Source organism: Alligator sinensis, unplaced genomic scaffold (genome assembly GCF_000455745.1).
Source record: "Alligator sinensis unplaced genomic scaffold, ASM45574v1 scaffold186_1, whole genome shotgun sequence".
NCBI lineage: Eukaryota > Metazoa > Chordata > Crocodylia > Alligatoridae > Alligator > Alligator sinensis.
Window position 1 is genome coordinate 514,759 of NW_005842904.1, and position 14,149 is coordinate 528,907.

The window sequence follows — 14,149 nt, forward strand, 5'->3', positions numbered from 1 at the left end:
TGCTACATTCAGGGTCCCCCTTTCCCCTTCCTGTCTTGGGGCTCCTCCCCTCCCTCCAGGCTTCCTACCATTTACTTCTGGTTGCCTGCACTGTCTGTCTGAGGGGAGCAGGAAGGGAGGTTTAATCTGCCTGCTCAGGCCAGGGCCCCAACATCAACACTGCCATACTGTTGCTCTTCTTCAGGCTGAGCCCGACACAGAGAGCAGCAGTGGTGAAAGCTGCCAGGCAGGCAGGTTAACCCTTTCCTTCCTGCTCCCCCAGGGCATACAGCACTGGATGACACAAGTAAGTAGGGAGAGGTGTGAGAGGGCAGTGAGCAGGTATGTGGGGAGCTGAGGAGGGAGGGGGGAGCAGGTGGGGTCTTAGTATAACACAGTCTGGGTAACAGATGACATCAGAGATAATCCTGCTCTGGAGAGGCATAACATTGAAATACCTAATGAGTGCTTAAAACTAGTTTCAGGTGTTCATGTGAAGATAATCTGGGTGTTAACAACTCCAGAAGCTGTCCAAAATTATTATGTAACAAGGCCTTGGGTAAAACCACAGGTATATTTGGCCAGGGGATAGGGAGGCAGCCCAGCTGGGCTGCCTTCCCACCCCCCATGGGATCTAGCACTGGGGATCTAGCTGAGCTGACTAACGCACCCTGGCAGGATCTAGTGCTGGGGATGGGAAGTCAGCCCAGAGTAGCTCTGTTATGCTGGACAATGGGAGCGTATCATTCCTGGCTATGGGCAGCATTACCCTGAGGGACCTCACAATGCAAACAGGCAGATTCAGTGTTTTGGGTACCAATAAAGGGGTCATCACTAGAATGGTGATAAATGCTAAACTGGGTGTGTGCAGAAATGGGTTGATTAGCATTTGGAGCAGGGATCCCCCATCATGCAGTGCTCCCCTGCTTCTCTGGTCCCAGAGTTCAGTGAGGTCCCTGCCTTGGAATTTCTGTTCTCCATTCTGAATGCTAATGGAGGTGCCTCCCTTTCCCAACTCTGATACAAATGGGACTAGAGGAGTTGCCTTAATCCTGTCACCCTTGTCTGGTGGGGTTTAGGTGTGTCTCTCACTGCATCTTCGTTGCCTTTTGTAAGTCCTTCTCCCGAGCATTTCTGGTTCAGGCAGAGGTAGGAGTGGGAGGGGGAGAGTCGAGAGTCCTTTGTGGGTCAGACAGGCTGGGGGTTGCACCAGGGGTCCCCAGGGACACAGACCCGCTTTCCACAAGAGCCCTACTCATAAATGTGTTCTCATCTTTCTACATCTCTTTTCAAGTCATTCTGAGGCCAGTGAGGCCAGCTCTTTCCAAACTCCCTTTCAGAGTCTTAGTTTAACTTGCATGGCTTAGCATAACCAAAATCTCTAAGTTTTTTCCCCTTCAAAACTATGTGAACAGCCAGAAATGCAAATCATCTAAAAATGCCAGATGTGGGTCAGCCTCAGAGACTGATCTCCATCTCATTAGATTTTACTATCTAACAACTTACAAAAGCCACATTTTTTATAGACAGCTCTTCTCAGGGCTTCCTTTACCTCTTTGTTTCTGAGGCTATATACTAGGGGGTTGATCTTGGGAGTCAAAATAGTATAGAAGAGTGAGAACATCTCATGTAATCCCTTTGAAAGGTGTGTGGTTGGAATCATGCAGACAATTAGTAGTGATCCATAAAACATTATGACAACAGCAAGGTGTGAGGAGCAGGTTGAGAAGGCCTTTTGTCTTCCAGCAATAGAAGGGATTCTTAGGATGGTGGTGATGATGGAAACATAGGATGTTAGAGTTGATAGAAATGGGAACAGGGACACAAGAGAACATAGCGGGTACATGATTAGCTCTAGGAGTTTGGTGTCAGTGCAAGCAATTTTTATGATGGGTGCAAAATCACAAAAGAAATGGTCAATTTCATTGGAGCTGCAGAACTGTAGCTTAGATATTAAGATGAATGCTATGGTGCTGCTCAGAAATCCACATGTCCAGGAACAAGCTACTAGTCGGATGCAGACCCTGACATTCATAAGACTGGCATACCGGAGTGGATTGCATATCGCTAAATATCGGTCATAAGACATCGATGCTAGGAGATAGCATTCCGTTGCTCCTAGGGCACCAAAGCAATAAAATTGTGTGATACAGCCACTAACAGAAATGGTTCTGCTCCCAGTCAGGAGGCCAGTTAACATCTTGGGCAAGATTGTAGATGTGTAGAGCATCTCCAAGCACGATAAGTTTCCTAGAAAGAAGTACATGGGGCTGTGAAGGTGCTGATCAGCAACAACCAGTGCCAGAATTAGGATGTTCCCAGCCACAGTTACAATGTAGATCACTAGAAACAGCAGGAAGAGAGGAATGTGCAGTTCAAACAGATCCCCAAATCCCAAGAGGATGAATTCCGTGATGGTTGTTTGATTTCTCCAAGCAGACTTGGACATTATTTTTATCTAAGAAAGTTAAGGAAATAGATTAATTGAAACTGAGAAACCAAAACTCAGAATACAATTAAATTGAATTTGTACACCAGTGAAATTCCCTGCACTCTTCAGTCTATATTCAATTTATTGAACATAATTCTGAACTGAAATTTCATAAGTTTAATTTCACAAGTGTCCATACCTCACTACCTGCTTTTGTGTTCTTTATTCATGACAACATACCAACTATCAGAGTGACTTGGATTTGGGATTATTGTGATACTTTATTTCAGATGTGGATACATGCCTCCTCTAATAAGAGTTCAAAGAAAAGGTGGGTCTATGTGAAAAGACATTGTGTATTTATAAAAGTATCCCATGGTTTCAATGTTGTGTTCCTGCCCTAAATACCTTTATGAACCTAAATACCTTTATGAACCTGGTTCTAGGTGACCTACAAGCCCAACTACCACTGGTAGGAACAAATCCAGACCGATCATCATTCTAGGGCACCAGTGAGGCATTCTGCTGCCCAAAACACAGGGTTCTGATCAAGTAGGAGAATTCAACCCAACTAAATCAAATGCCTGCAATACCTACCTAGTCAATGGAATGATTTAAATACATATAAAAATCCCTGATGACTTTCACAGCAAAGTACAGAAGCTGCTACGTTAACGAAAATGATTTGTGGGTTTGGTATCCATATTTTATGTTGAATGATTTATTTTGTATTTTTTATTTCTTTCTTGACAATAAAGAAGAAAAAGAGATGTGAAAATACATACAGTGAGAGGGAGATCCAAAAAGTAATAAATAAATAAATAAATAAATAAAAAATTCAAGAAAAGAAAAAGAAATATTCGGGGAGTGAAGAACAGATTCCACAGACCAACTGGAGACACTTCCTCAGCCTGGTGAATGTGATTTATAGGCAAAAACTTGCAAAGAAGAATTTTTTCCAACTATTTGAGTTCGTCTAATAAAAGATCAGATTTACCCAAAGAACCGGCTTGCCAACATTTGTAAAGACATTTTTAGTTTTGGAAAAAACCCATAATTGTCTGACCTTTAAATCAGTTTAAAAAAAACAGTGAGGAAGAGAAGGAATAACCCACTTGTGTTCGACTTCCATCTTAATAGCATACTTCTGATGACTACAAAACTGTGAACACAAATTCCATTAACACCCATCCACAGGGTTTATTAGCAAGTCACTCTGAGGTGAGTCTTTACCGCTCACTTCCCTGCTTCCTCTTTTCTGAAGCTTTTTTAACAACTTTGTATGAGTCTTTCAGGACTTATGAAGTATCAAATCTTTTTTGGATAGGAAGGTTTTCCTCCAAGTTCTGATAGACTTGAGTCCTCATACGAGAATCCAATTCCCTCTTTTGAGCAGTTTGCAGTCAGAAGTGTCACCAGCCTTAACGCTACATGGAACACTTGCTTTTATCCTAGGTTTCGTTCACTTGAAGTATTGGGTTCTTTGGTTCTAGACATGGTACGAAGTCCCTCAGCTACAGACCACTGAAGCTATTTTCTACATTCTGGATGATAATATTTGCATTTAGTTTGTAGGCACATTTCTTCCCATTTGAGCATGGTTGATTCTTATAGTCAAGGACACATGGTTTCTTCCTAAGGAGACTGTCCAGTTTGGTCCCATGATGACCAAGAGGAACATCAGGAAACATGAATTTATTTATTAAGAGCTTTCCAAATGCAACAGAACATTTTAGTTAACCTTGCTTTCCACATCAACTACCTGCCTGCCTGCTCACTTGCTCTCTCCCTTAGCAGTGTCTTTGCCAATGGAAAAGTTCACCTTTTGAGATGGATTTTTCTGGCCACATTCTTTCACACTTACTACATGAAAGACCCTTTTGGGTGCAATCAGCTCTGCAGCCTGAGCCTTCACAATTTGTGCTGTCCTGCACATTTGTAGTCTTTTCTAGGGTTATGTCTCCCCCACAAATGTAGCCTTTTTTATAATTCACTGTCTGCAATGACACAAATAATCTAATCAGAGAGTCTCTCAAGTTTCCTAAAGCACAATTCTTAGTCTCCTTAGTTCTGTAACATCCTGATCTAGACTTACTCCTGTTGTTTTTTGCACATAAAATGGTGTTTTTCACGGATCTCATTCCTTTTTTGGTATGCAGTACTCCTCAAATTTAGACACTATACCACTTAAATCCTGAGCCTTCTTGCACATTGTGGGAAGAAGCCCTGGCTGGTCTAAACAACTATAGATATGTATAAGACTTAAATATGAATTTATTTCTTTACTTTCCTCTTCTGCCCCTACCTAGTTCTCTTAGTTACTACCTGAACCGTTGTCTAAGTGCCCTTTTCTCTGCTATACTGACAAATACCAGGAGGCAGGTATAAGTTGCTACAATTCGATAGTGATTGTCTTTTTTACTTAAACTATGGTAATGCAGGCAGAATACTTATATAGGCCTTTGTGCCTCCATGTGGCTGTGTGGTTCCACCTGCTCTCAGGTTCCACCTTCTTCTATTTGAATCTCAAATTATTTCACATTCTCTCACATTCATTACTTCTGACACCAGGTTATGTCCATCAAGTTCAACAGACAGTCATGCATGAACAATAACTAAACAACTTTTATTGTGGAGCAGTAAGCAAATCTCTGCAGTCTCCTTGTTTCTAACTAGCTACTCTCTAACTGAGGAACCAAATCACAAGTTCTATTTTCTTCAGTCTATAAATTTAAGGAGCATATCTAGATTATAACCTCTAGCACTACATCACCTTTTGCATAAACTTGTTTTTCATGAGCTTGGAATGTGCCTAAGAGAAGAGGTGAAATAGAACTTAAAATGGATACTTATTCCTTCACTCTATGAGATTAACTATGGTTACTTTAAAAAGCAATTCCGTTATACCTACCTGTAAGACAAGTTAACTTGAACCTTGAAATTCAGGTTTTCTTCCTTGTCTCTGATTCCCACAGCCCTGAAGATTTTTTTTTTCTATCCCTGACTTCATCATGTGCCTTAGAACCCTAAGCAAGGAGATCATCATAATCCTTGCTTGATTCTCCTGTTCATAGGTCCTTTTTTTATATATGTTGCCATAATTGTACACATCTCTTCTGTTTCATTAGGTATCACTTTTGGTGATGGGTACATCAAATGCCTTGGAAAGGAAAGTAGTCTATTTATTTGCTTGGTAGAAGAACCAATTGTGTTAAAATGATGCTGATTTGCCCCATGGTACCACTCTATCTGGAACAGCAACAAGAAAAACAAAACAATTGACCTCAAAGGAAAAAAAAAGATGCAAATCTCTCACCTCAAAGGATAAAAAACAGTGAGTTAAACACGAGAAATTTAGTGTGGGGGATGGGAATGCAGCCCAGCTTGGTTGCCTCCCACCCCTAGCACGATCCAGCGCCAGGGTTGGGGGTCTAGTGTGGGGGATGGGGAGTCAACCCAGCTGGTCTGACTTCCAGTCTCCTGCCGGATCTTGCGCTGGGGATGGGAAGTCAGTCCAGCTGGATTGACTTCCCATCTCCAGTCTATGGTTGTAACGTTTTGACTAGCCTCATTTGTTTGTTTGTTTTTAGGCTATTTCAATGACCTTTTTTTCATTCTAATTTTGCTGTTTGAACCTTGAAATTAGTTGAAACAGTGTCATAACAAAACAGACGGCGAATTTCCCACAGCCCTAGTAGTAACACTCTGGACCATGCTATCAAGACATGCCTGAACCATTGTCTCTCAATATTCTCATAGGGTTGCTGGAGCAGGTGGTCTTCCAGACATCCCATGATATACTGCTTTGGCGGCCCTAGGCCTGACCCTGCTTAAACTCTGGCCAGCTGTTCTGCTCTTGACAGCAGTACTGTACTAATCAAAAGGTGTCAGGCTCCAAGTAGTCACCTCCACTTATTATTTGCCCTACATGGGGAGTTGCCAGACATTTCTTGCTCACCACTAAGGTGAGACCAACATCAGAACCTACATTCAGTGAACACCAGCAACCCCTGGGAACCTCCATGATCATCAGATGTGCCCAAAAACTTCATGCACTGTCTCATCCATCTATCCTCCTACCACAATGGCACGTCATTCTGATGAGACTAATGTCCTGAACAAGTGAGACAGCAACTGGACCAAAAAGGAGGTAGTTGATCTCATTGTCATTTGAGCGAGAATGAGAATCAGTGCGTGTTCTGGTCAAGCTGCCAAAAAAAAGTGTTCTATCAACAGAACGCTAAGAAAAGGGCAACCTGCAGTCATTGCCATGACTAGACTCACTGCTGGTTCAAATTCAAGGCACTGAGATGGTGGGTCATGAGTGCATGCGACAGCAACCATTTACACCCACTATAAGGAACTTTCCTACATCTTTATGGTCACCAACAACCACAGTCAGGTTGGAAAATGTGGTATGCACAGCAGCTTACACTGCTGCCCAGGAAAGTGGTGAGGACTCTGATGTGACCATGGCCAAAGATATGAATCCCTTTCAGGCCAGTGCAACAACCCAGTTGAGGAGCAAAAATTGGGGACTCTGTCCCGTTAATTAGTAAGCACTCTGAAGTGGACCTGGACTCATACAAGGAAGGCTGCTGCTTATCATGGGTAGGCAGTAGGGCTCTGTGAAATTTTGATAGCTGTTTTGTTTTGACACTATTTTGATTCGTTTCGACCTCAAAACTGTGAAATCAAAATGAAACAAAGGGCTTAGAAACAGCCTCAAAATGAAACAAGGACAGTCAAAACATTTAGAAAGTTTCAAAATGTTTAGAGCTTCAAAGCTGAAGCTGGGTGTGCCTGCAGGGAAACAGAAAGTAAGGGAAGGGAGGGGAGAAGAAGGGGGAAGGGAGGGAAGGTCTGCTGTCATATTGTGCGTGTAGCTGGCCAGTGACTCTGATCCTTCCCTGAGGTACCTTCCAATCCCAGTGCTCTGGAGGAGAGATGGAAAAACAGCATAAAAGGCAACATTATTTGAACTGGCCTGCTTTCTGCTTTGGGGTCTGACAGTTACTATGCTATCTTCCAGCAGCTCGGAAATATTAGACAACAGGGTACTAGCATAGAAATGAAGAATTTCCTACTTGCTAGCCTACCCTAACCTAGCAAGAGGGATTCCAGAATACCTTTTTCTGTCTTCCAGATGCTTTTATTTTATTATTATATTCATTGGCTTATTCTTTTCAGTTTTATAATTATATTTGTTAGGATTTTACATTATAGAAGTTAATTTATATAGGAAGGGAAATACATTTATGTTTTATTTCTACATATTTATACTCTGCAGCCTACATACATTATAGAATCTATATAGGAAGAAAGATATATTTATATTTGTTTTTATACATTTATACTTTACAGCACACATACATTATCAAATGTATATAGGAAGAAAGATATATTTATGCTTGTTTTTATACATTTATACCTTGCAGCATACATACATTACAGAATTTATATAGGAAGAAAGATATATTTATATATTTGTATAAAAGCAAGACATTATGAAACACACCATGAAGTTGGATGGAAAGGCAAGTGACAAGCCTTTAGTGGGGGGTGGAATGGAGTGAAGAGGTGCAAGTTCCTCTACCCCCAAACTGAGACACAGCTTCTTTCCTCCAACTAGCAGGAAGGAAGATTCCACAAGCAGCAAAGAGAGGGGAGCAGTGCCAGTGCCACTGCCTGAGACTGCAACCCCTCCAAAAGCTCCAGCCATAACCCCACCACCACCGTGACAACAACAAACACCAGCACCAGCATGACACTCTCCCCCACCCACATTTCACTTCCCATGCTGAACCTTCCAGTGCCAGAGGAAGAGCTGAAGCTGGATATGGATCTCAGTGCCCTATCAGGGAAATTCTGGGGAAGGATGGGGAATCAGCTGAGTTTGTGCTCGGCACCGCTCAAGTTTCCCCTATAGCCAGGTCTCCTTCCCCAGAAAGCACTTTGGAGGAGGTTGACTCAGAGGTTGTGGAGGCAAGTGGCTCAGCTGAATCTGCTCCTCCTGTTGCTGTCCCTCTGCCTGCTAAGGAGGGGGCAAGTACAGCATCCACACATGCACTTGCACCTCAGAAGTGAGTGGGTAGTGTGGTCTGGGATCATTTTGAGCTAGCAGACGATCCCATATACATTATCTGCCTGCACTGCCAAGCCAAAACCAGCAAGGCAACAAAACACATAAGCATCTCGAGGATACTGATGCATCTCCACAGGCACCACCAAGCCAGGAAGTGAGAAATACAGAGACTTTTATAGCATCAGGTCTGTCACTCGGACAATCAGTGCGGACCACCTCAGCACTATAGGTACCTCTGTGACCACAAATGGTTGTACTTTCCTGGAATGTTCTGATTGTGGAAGCCATCCCTGAAACTCAGATTGAGTTTCCTCTGGTACTCCATCCTAGTGAACTCGGTCTGTGCAGTCCAGCATCATTTCATAACAGGAGAGGCCAGGTCACAGGGTTTTCTCAGGCCATGAGTCCATGTGCTGTGGGTGTGGGGAGGAGCTGGCAGCAGAACCCCATCTCAGAAAGAATCCTTTAGCATACAACATACAGCTAGTAGTTGTGGTTCCTTCTCAGTGGCAGTCTGCTGATTCCCGCAATGCAGGAGCAGGTAGGGGCGATGCATGCTTACTCCATTTGGACTCTCAAGCCATGCATTGTCTGCTTGTATGCAGCTTTTGTGATTTACTGGCTGACAGTTAATCTAGGTACAGATTGAACACCTCCCTTCTATTGTCTCAAGTTTAGGTTAGAGATTAGGGAAAACTTCTTACACTGAGGGCAGTTAAGCACTGGAACAGGTTACCCAGAGAGGTGGTGGAATTTCCATCCTTGGAGGTTTTTAAGACTCAGTTAGTAGGGCTGTGTGAAATGGCTGTGTTTCGATTTGGTTTTGGATCTGGCCATTTCAGAGGACAATGATTCATTTCAGTGTTTTGGATCACTGGCCTGTTTTGTCTCAGCCAGATCTGTTTTGGAGATTCAGCTCTGCTAAATCTCCTCTGAATCTGTTTCAAATAGGCTGCAAAGGAAGCGTCACACAGACTTACCCATCCGGTCTACCCAGCCAGGCTACCCAGCTTGAGACTGGGGGCTACAGCACCCCAGCAAGGAGTGGGATGGGGCCATGGGTGGCTTGTCCAGGGAAGGGGGAGGGCCACTGCCCTCCATGCAGGTGAGGAGACCCCTGCACAGATCTCTGATCCCTGTCATGCTGGGTAGCAGGGTAAGGAAGCAGTGCAGAGCAGCAAGCAAGCCTACTGGTTCCTGCCACACAACTTGCTCTGCAAGGAGCAGAGATCCACACTGGCATTCTCCTCACTGCTGCTGCCCTCCCTGCACTGGACCAGCAACATGGGGCTATGTGGGGCAGGTAGCAGTGATGAGGAGACCCTGATGTGGGTCTCTGCTCCCTGTGGAGCCAGGTCATGCAGCAGGGACCAACACTGGTCTGCCGCACAACCTGGCTCCACAGGGAGTAGAGATTTGCACCAAGGTCTCCTCGCCACCATTGCCCACCTCATTCAGCCCCAGATCTCTGCTCCCTGAAGAACCAGGTCATGCAGCAGGGACCAGCACTGCCCTGCTCTGTGACCTGGCTCTGCAGGGAGCAGAGATCCATGCCAGTCTTTGCCTCTGCTGCCCACCCTGTGCAGCCGCACATTGCTGGGGCAGTGTGGTGTAGGCAGTGGCAGTGAGGACACCCCTGGTATGGATCTCTACTCCCTGAGCAGCCAAGTTAGGTGGCAGGGCAGCAGCATACAGCTGTTTCCCTGCAAGCCCAGCTCCAAAACTCCAAAATTTTCTGAAACATTTCTGAAATGTTTCAGATGCCTTATTCTGTTTTGGAGATGTTTCTGAGCCTTCTGTTTCAATTCAGATTTGGTATTTTGGGCACTCAGACAGCCCAAAACACCTCTGAAATGAAATGGCTGCTGAAATTTTACACAGCCCTCCCAGTCAGATCAAGCCCTGGCTACGATGATCTATTGGGGATGTTCCTGCTTTGAGTAGGGGGTTAGACTATTTCACCCCCTGAGGTTCTCACCCTCTCCCATCCCCCAACCCTAATTTTCTATGATTGTATGAAGCTGAGTAAGCATTGTTCAGGGATGGTCTAGGAGTAGCTATACCTAAAGTGCTTGTAATAAAGCCTAGGAGCCCACCTCCCCCTCCCCTCCCCCACACACAGTGAAGATAACAATGAGAACTCTGCATCTTAAAGTAGGTGTCTATTAGACAAGAACATGCTCAGTATCAGAAGAATGAAATGGATCTCCACTCCTGGCGTATTTGTGAAAGAAAATTAAAGCTGCTGGGAAAGTTTTATGGAGGGGATACAGAAAGAAGAGTTTTGGATCTACAGTTAGAGGATGTCATGTGTAAAGTTACCCTTGCTGTCCTCAGATTGTTTGGCTTACCAGTGCTTCTGAGTTTTGCTGGTTGCCACATAAGACCAGGAAGGATTTTTTCTGTTCTCCTTTTGCTACAACTATTAGGGGGGAGTAGGGTTTGTTTGTTTGCTCTTGTATTCCTCACAAGCATTAGGTGTTGGCTGCAGCCAAGGCTGGGGATTTAGACTGGATCGTGCCAATGCTTCTCTTTGAACTAAAACCTAGAGGTTCCTGGTTAGAGAGCCTTGGCACTCTGATCAGGTAAAATCTATCACCACATCTGGAATCAGGAAGGAATTTTACACTTTGGTCAGATTGGTACAGACTTGGGGGAGGGGGTTTTGCCTTTCTCTAATACAGGACATGGCTCTCTTTCTTGAATCTCTCAAGTGAATTTTAACAACCCTTGGAGCAACAGGATGCTGACAGCCCTCATTCTCCTGATTTACCTATGGCAGGTTAGTGGGCTTTTGGTGTCTTTGGGCAATATGACTTTTATTTGTGCATAAGGTCGATTGCCTAGTTTTTAGAAATAGGTTAGATAAGGACTTGTTTGGAATGGTTTCAGTATAGTGATCCTGTCTGGTGCAAGGGGTTGAACTAGATGACTTCTGGAGGTGCCTTACGTTTCTGATTCCAATATTTCATTCATTGTTTTTGCCCTGTTAAAATGTTATTACATTCATAGCCTTACATGCTTATCTAAGTGATTCTATTTCCCAGAACAGGTGATAAGCTGGAGTTTAGCCCTTCTGAACATGTTCAGTCAGCGAGTGTGGGCAGTGCTAAATGACAACCTGGGTTTTTGGTAAAAAAAAAAAAAGAAAGAGAAAACACTCTCTGTGAAAATGTTCATTGTGGTGAAACTCCAAAAAGAGGTTTAACTAAATGTGTTAACTACCAGTCTTAACTCCTACTCCATGTCCTTCCTCTTTGTTTGCCCTCTCTGTAAGGCCTGCAAGCCAGAGATGTTCTCTTTCTATAGTTGTGGAGGACCTGGAAAAATGAGGCTGCATTCCTGACTGCATTCTGCAGGATAAAGTAATAGTAAACAAGAAGGTTAAAAATAGGATCAGAATAACTTCAAAATTCTGAAAGTGGCCCTGAATTTCTCACATTTATTGTCAAAAAAATAAGCTCATATATATTTGGACCCACATGAGAATTCCTGGGAAGTAAATCAAAGAACTGTGATAAGTGATACCAGAGAACTCTAACATGCCCTTGATAGGAGTTACATGATAAGATCCATAAGTAAATGGACATGGAGGGAAAGGGGTTTTGTTAGACTACATATACAAAGTAAAACTGCTTCAACAGTGAATCATGCACATCTGACACGTTTTAGCATGTCTTTGTTTATTCCTTCTTATTGTGTTGCCACTTGCCCCAAGCTGCTAGAAGTATTTATTTAAGGCATGGAAGGGTTATGTTGGGAAATCAGTGGATTGCTATTTCAGTATATTCTCTGGTTCAAATTTCTTTCTCTTTACCCACTGTGAACAAGCAAATTAACCAGCAGTTTTATTGCACAGATATTCTGAAACCTGCCCCTCCAGTAATCTATATCCAAGAAGTTCCATCAGTGCTTCCTTCCAGGGCCAGGCTCCTAAATTCTAGGTCAAAGGACTTCTACCAATGAGCATAATGCCACCAGGCTTTCCTTGATTTTTCTCTCTGAAAAGACCTGATCAAAAATGCAAAAGTACTTTCATTTAAAATTTTAAAATATCATATTCATTTCATTCCATGAGTTTTAAAACATGACAATTTGGGTAGTGTTAAAAATATTTTTGTACAAGATATCATTTTTATTATTGTGTTTAACACTTTGACAAATAAAACTATTCTTTCCAAACAAAATTAATGGTATTTGTAGAAGTGTTGGAGTGATGTTGTAGCTGTGATTGTCCAAGAATTATGTGAGAAGCAAGGAGTTTTGTGGATGTTGGATCAGCTGCCTGGTTAGGGTAAAATTAGACAAGCTTTTAAATGCAAAGCATTCTTCATCAGGTCTGGTATTTTTTATTCTAGTTAGAACATTGTCTCGTCAACCTGACAGACATTTTGTGAGCATAACACCTAAATTTTGAGAGTCAAAGAGCCTGTGCAGTATAGCACTTATTGTACTTTGTATTTTGTTTCCAATGCATTATAGACATATTTTTGAGGCTATATATAAGAATGTGGCACATGAGCATGAAAAGTTAGGCTAAAATTTACAAAGCTATTTAATAAGCTTAGATATTTGCTTCCTATAAAGATGAATAGGAATGCCTAAGTGACTGAAAAGCTTAGTCTTACAGTGCTACAAACTGTTTTATCCATAGATCATTTGCAAATATGAGTAATTTTAGTCTCTCATATATCTCTGTGAACATTGTAATTCTATTTACAGATGGTAATACTGAGTTCTTACATGAAATCTTTCATCTCTTGATCCATAGCTTATTAGAAAGGAAGATTAGCCATGTCACTTATGGGGAAACAGGCACAGTAGGGAAGGTAACTTGACACAGGTCACATTACAGTTCCAGTGGCAGAGAAAAGAATACTTTTTCAAGTCTTCCTTTCCTATTTCTAGTGACCATTCCATAGAGTTTTCCTTTATTGTAACCTAATGAAAATTCATTCCAAAAGCAGACTAAAGCAATTCCCCTTTGTCACATGAAGAACCTGTTTCTGGTCCAAGTTATATACAGAAATCAAAAATGAGTCACGTGAACTGAAACATCAGCATTGCTTGCACAAGTAAGATCAGGATCAGAGCTGGAACAGGAATCAGACAGTAAGATGGCATTTTGGCATTTAACATCTTTATGGTCCTTATAAAATCCCAGTCACAAAAAAACCAGAAACCTTTGCTTGTGCCATTTGAACCCAGTACAGATTTATTAATTTTAGACCAAAGCTATGATTATGATCACCTCATCTGGCTTATTTAACATAGTGTAGAGAGGACACTGGGTCCTGCATCTAATCTAAAAGCCAGTGGTTTAACCATGGCACATTATTTGGAGACATTCAGTACTGATTTACAGATTCCAAGTAGTGGATTATTCAGAATACCCCTTGGCCAGCTGTTCCACTATTGAATTATTAATGTCACTGTATGCCAGATTTTGCAGTCTCTATTGTTCCAGGTTCAACTTTCAACCAGGGGATTTTGGTCTGCTTCATTAAATAGCCTCATATCAATATTAGATCATCTCTTACAATGATGAAATTTTATTTGCAAACCAGTAGTGTTTGGAACAGAAGACTTTTCATCTCCTAACTGTAACTTAAAGGCTAATATGCCCTATTACATCCCTCACTGCAAGAAAACCA

General features: G+C 42.5%; 1 pseudogene; it reads right to left on the bottom strand.

Annotated features, from left to right (window-relative positions):
* Positions 1 to 1,459: 1,459 nt before the first annotated feature.
* On the bottom strand, positions 1,460 to 4,992 carry LOC106722944 (annotated as a pseudogene).
* Between the last annotated feature and the right edge of the window lie 9,157 nt (positions 4,993 to 14,149).